Source organism: Ricinus communis, chromosome 8, assembly GCF_019578655.1.
Source record: "Ricinus communis isolate WT05 ecotype wild-type chromosome 8, ASM1957865v1, whole genome shotgun sequence".
Lineage (NCBI taxonomy): Eukaryota > Viridiplantae > Streptophyta > Magnoliopsida > Malpighiales > Euphorbiaceae > Ricinus > Ricinus communis.
The window spans coordinates 8,986,647-8,992,480 of record NC_063263.1 but is presented as its reverse complement, the minus strand read 5'-3'; the positions used below and the strand labels follow the sequence as shown (position 1 = coordinate 8,992,480).

The 5,834-nt window shown below is 30.6% G+C and overlaps 1 long non-coding RNA gene across 1 annotated transcript; it reads right to left on the bottom strand.

The window, feature by feature from the left end:
* Positions 1-2,785: 2,785 nt before the first annotated feature.
* LOC125370841 lies at positions 2,786-5,834 on the bottom strand. Its single transcript, XR_007216924.1, has 2 exons — positions 5,205-5,834; positions 2,786-3,323 (listed from the first exon to the last, which is right to left on the bottom strand). It is a non-coding gene; the product is annotated as an uncharacterized LOC125370841 (long non-coding RNA).

The window sequence follows — 5,834 nt, the reverse complement described above, 5'->3', positions numbered from 1 at the left end:
ATGATTATGTGGAACAACTAATTGATAATCCTCCAAGAACCTGGAGGAAAGAGGAGCTTAATAGGTTATTTGCTAGAGAGGAATCGGAAGCGAAGCAATCAAAAAATTCCTGATAGGTGCTGATTTTTATCAGGAAGATTTGGTATTCTGGCATTTCAATGGATGAAGACAAGCTACTGCTTGTTTTGGAGTTTGGAATCTTCAGGTCCTGCCAAAGGTCAAACCATTGCTATGGAGTGGAGAGCTCAGAAGAAAGCCATGGCATGTTAAGCAAACCTTTCCATGTGTTTGATATTCAAATACTATTCAGAGTTCGTCTTGAAGATAATGAAACGATTAAACCCTGGTATTATACAGCTCGTCTGTCTTGTAACGCGGGAGATTAAAAAAACCATTAATGTGTTTAGCAGCAATGAAGATTCTTATGAACAGCAAACATAAATGGAAAAAAAAAAAAAAAAACTCCCTCTCCAAGATTGGGCTACAAGAACCAACCCTCAAAATTCTCTAACAACCACTCCATAATTTGATGACCACTGCATCTCTCCTGTTCTTTCCTTTTGTTAGCATAATTAGTGTGATCTGACTCATTTTTATTTAAAGCTCTCCTTGTACATAAAATACACAATTCAGTAATACAATGTGTTCTCAGTTTTCTGTCACTTTCCACCCATTGTGAGTCTTAGTTAAGTTTTAAGATATGCATTTATTGGGCTGTGATATCAAGATTATGCACATTTGTACAATATGAAAACGTAAACTGACACATCTGAGCATTAGCATGATATTAATTTCCACTATTAGTAAAATCTAAAGTAATGAATCATGATAGCATAAGCTTAAACATAAAGAGCTAATAGGAGAGAAATGGAAGACCAAAGAGTGAGAATTTCCAAGAAATGGCTTCAACAATAATTAAAGGGTGTAGGTAGCCAATTGGATGTTTTAACTTCTGAGAACCTAAAAGTTGTACTTGCGTAAAAAGATTTTACACGTTGTCGTCTCATCATTTCATATCGCTTATCAATTAATTAATTTTAACCTAATTTGAGTTTAGTTTTCTTATTTCTTGAGCAAAAGTTGGGGCAATTCTTCCTTCTCTTTTTTTTTCTTTTCCTTTTACCTCTCATGAACGTCTTGTCATTATGTACTGGTGAAGGAAATTGGCATGTTGGCAACCCTGATTGACAATATTGCAGGAGCTACTGTACACTCTTTTGTCGGCCAAATCAAACCAACTCTTTGATTTCAGCATGTCCTACTATTCCACAGTGAAAATTCAAGTTTATTTATTATCCTGAAACTCTTAAAAACTCACTCCCAAAACTCGCTTTTATTTCATTTTTTTGAAAATTCAATCTATTTGATACAAATTTACAAGATATATAGAGAAACAAACTTTTCTACAAGGATTACATATTATATATTCCTATATGTGTAAACACATGCATAATTATATGGCAAGAAGAAGTTGAGATAGAAGCAAAGCATCGTAGAGATAAGAATATGCTTGAATATGTTACTGTGAATGAATGAAAGCGAATACAATTACTTCATGTACTCCATACCAAACAAAAACATTCTTATATTAATGAAAATGTAAACCTACTTTAAGAACCTAATGTAGAAAAAGAAAGTGAGTAGTGTCGGAGACTGAAGATGTGTTTTTCCTTCAAAGAGTTGTTAAGATTATGCTAATTATTAATAATGGATTAAGTTACAAAGAACAAGTTAAGAGTGAAAACAATTCTTGTTGTTGTTGATCGGGGCACGTGTGTACTAAAATATTACATGAAATCTGCCGTAAATCATGTCGACTTTCCGTCATTCGGATTTGATTACTAATCATCTATTACATAAAGCTCAAGTGCATGCTATATTATTGTGGGTTTGCATGCATGTGATAGAGCTTAGCATTAATTAGCATGCCCGTAATCATCTTCCAAATGTGTATTTGTACCCCAACTACAAAAAAGTTACAAGTCCCTTTTTTTTCTTTTTCTGTGTCTAATAAAATTATCAATTTAAAAATAATCAAGACTTTCCAATTTCAAGCGTTTAGTTTGAGACATTTGAATCTGTTTTCAGTCTAGATCACTTAAATCTTTTTATATTTAACTCCATTTGATGTCCAATAAGATATTAGTTATAATTTAATAGGGTACATAGATGATAAATTTCCTTAAGTATAACTGAAAAGGTGGTCTAAATTCAAAATTTTCTATTTTTGGAAGTGGAAATACTAAGTAGATTTGTTTGAATATTTTGGATAATTTAAATAATTGTACTCATAGTATTTTAAATGACACAAATATTGATAATGGATTCTCCTGATTTCAAAGTGATTCAGTCATGTTACCATATTGAGAATAAAAATGGATATAGTTAGATGCCCAACAAAATCTTTTGGAGAAAAAGATCAGAAATGCTAAGAAGAAAAATCTGAAATAAAGTAAGAAGACAATAGAAGGAGCAATTGCAATTATGGGATGGATGGGCAGAAGGGCCCATCACTCAAGTGCATATATTTTGTTTTGAGGTGGAAACTGTAGTGGTTAGTGGGCCTAGTTCGTACAAATGGGTAAGGCATTCCATGTTAAGCACTCATGGAGAGGCCCACTTCTCATCCTTAAAACACATCCCTTTGATTTGCTAATATGTTAGCCACCTTGTGATAGCTACACCTTCAAATAATTATCTTCTCTCTTTCCTTAAAACCATTCCATTAGTGATAGTTATGGCTTTGTTTTGTGGTTTATGTTTCTTCTTCTTCTTCTTCTTCTTCTTCTTCTTCTTCTTCTTCTCCTTTTTTTGTAGTTTGATGCATTAAAAAAAAAAAATAGTCAATTAAAACTGTTATTAGTATACAATTTTCATAGTCAATTATAAATTAAAATTTTAAACACATAATAATAACAATAAAACTAGCGAATACAAAAAATTATTAAAAAGTTTGCCACCCAATTCAATACCTCATAAAGAGTTCTATAAAATTCTAAGAGATTTGGTAACTCAAAATCATATTAAGCATGCCTCCTGTGGGAAGATGTGAAGAAGTGTTAAGCTAATTGTTCTTAACCCTGAAACTGCAGCACAATGGTTAAGTACATAACTATTTCATGAAACTCTAGCATGAAGTGAAGTATATATATATTTCATTTCGTCAAACTGTGATACATAAATAAAAATTGAAGAAAACTAAGCAACTCTGAAATGACAAGTTCTGATTTTATACCAAGCAAGAAAATCCCATTAATGCCTTTTGACTTTCAGGATCCTCTGCTTTCTCAATGGATCACTTGGCACATGCTTCAAGGTACCACCTAAAAGGACATACCAAGAACAAAAAAGATAGCAGGTTTTTATTCAATTTCAAATTCTTAGTTTTCTCCTAAATATTATTTTCAAATATCATGTAGAAGTTCACAATTACATCATTAAAAGAATATCCTGTTATCATCGTTATTCCTTTTAAATTAATTTTTATAATGACTTTCTACTAGTATTATATAATTAATTTATTCTATACAAAGTCTAATAGTTTTAACATGATATGTATGAAGAATTAAGATTTTTTAATTTTTTGATAATATTTTTCTTTTCATCTAATTAACTTCTTTTGACAACATTATTAAACAGACACTCCATCATTTCAATTTTAATTTTAACACATTTATATGCAATTCTACCGAACAAATTAGAATTTTGGCTTCATATTTTCACATAAAAGGTAAATGAGAATAAAAGTATATTAAACACTGAAAAAAACCCCGTCCACCCTAAAAATGCTCAATTTTCAGAAGTAGATTGAAGCTGAACTTTTTCACAATAATTCTCTCTTCTTCTTCTTCTTCTTTTTTTTCACATTTTTCATAAAAATAAAGAAAAATAAATAAAATGACAATTGGGAAGCATTTAACATATCCTTTTGGATAGAAGCAAGAAGGAGAATAGCAATAAATACCAATCTTTGTCAACTCCAAAAGAATGAAATAATTGTTAGTTTGCTTTTTCTTTTCACCAAAGAAAGACCACGACAGAATAGACACCTTTATTTTTTTTGTATAAATGTGACAGGGATATATAAATATTACAATCACACCTAAAGAACATCATTATTATTATTATTATGCATATATATAAAAAAAGGGTCCTACTTGAAAGACAATAGTGCTTCTTTTTCTATACAAGTGGACAGATTCCTCTGCCCTAACATGATTTATCTTCATAAGGATGTGTGGATCCAACCAGAAAGGTTCATTCAAGAGTTCATGAATTGGCTATTTTTTTCAATTTTGCTTTGCTTGCCTTTCTAATCATCAAAAGATATCACACCCAACAATTATTGGAGGAAAAATCTTTGAATTGACTATTAAAATTTTTGTGATAAGGTCAATACTAACATAAAAATTATTATCTTTTCCAGTCACCCATTAGTAATTTGATGCTAAGGTTAATTGTTATTGCAGCAATTGGGTTATAGATTTTCCGTTTATAAGGGTTAGTTATGGGACCTGTAGCATGTAGGTGAAAAATTCATTCATTTGAGTATATATATATACACACACATTAGATAATTCTCAAGTTTATTTCACTCTTTTAATTTGAAAGTATGCCATATCGGAAAGGTCCAAGCTCAAATTTTCAACAAGGATAATATTGAAATTTAATAAGACTACTCTTATAAACCCTAATACAGAAAAGGTGCATGGTCTTCTTTTCTTTTCTTGTTTCATTTTATTCTTCGATTAATTATACTACCTCCTTTAAGAGCTTTACTTGGACTAAAATGACCGGAATTTACCATTTTTTTTCTTCATTTTACAGGTTTCTTTGAAGGCCTCCAGGGACTCCCTTGATCTGATAAAATTTAGCATATTATATTTCATGTGTCCTTTAAAAGTGATAATTATATGAAGTTAAGAAATAAAAGTTGCTAAGCAAAAAAGATATTACAAGCTCTATTATATTAATTAGTGCAAAGTTAAAGAAATAATGTTTGTCACTGTCAAATAATTAATGAAATGCCTAGCTTACGAAGAATCTTAATGGCTTTTTAAAAAAAAAAAAGCAGTAGCAGAGAACCTTCATAAGCTACTAAAACGGCTATAATAGAAATTACTGAGTTAAAAACACACTCTCCCATGTTGATTGCAGGAAAAATTGTGAGAAGAAGAGAAAAACAGGAAACATCAACATTTCACCTTTTCTTCTATTTCCGCCATGCAGGTTCTTGTCTCCTTGGCTAAGTGTTAATGTTGATCCAACTCCAGCGGCAGTTTTTCCATAAGGGGCATCCATAGTTTGTTCTCTCTTTTCTTTTCCTTTTTTGAATGATAGATATACAATGAATATTGCTAAATCAAATCTCTATTACGTGTAGCTTTTAGTGTAGCATTCCAATAATCGAGTATTTGTCTTTGCACGAATGTAGCAGATCAAACCTCTATAGTTCTATTTTTTTTTTTTAAATTGAAATATAGAAAAAAAAACAGTTCAATTATGTCGCTAAAAGTACAAATTAGAAAAAAAAAATTAAGTTTTAAATTTCATATATTTTTCAATTCGATTAAAATACAAACATAACTGAAATTAGAAAGATAAATGTGTACTTGTGCGGAATGCAAATTATTCCAAAGGATTTTGTCTTCAATAATTCCCCTTCCTAATCAGGCTAATGAAATTTAAGAATTCAATAGCACATGTGCAGCTTTTGCTTCTTCTTTTTTTCAATTTCCAAAACTTTGTATTTGAATGATTGAAGGTCTGTGCTAAAATCGTAGCTTTTTTGGTATTGTTAACTGGCAGGAACAGGCATTTAAGTTCTGTCTAAA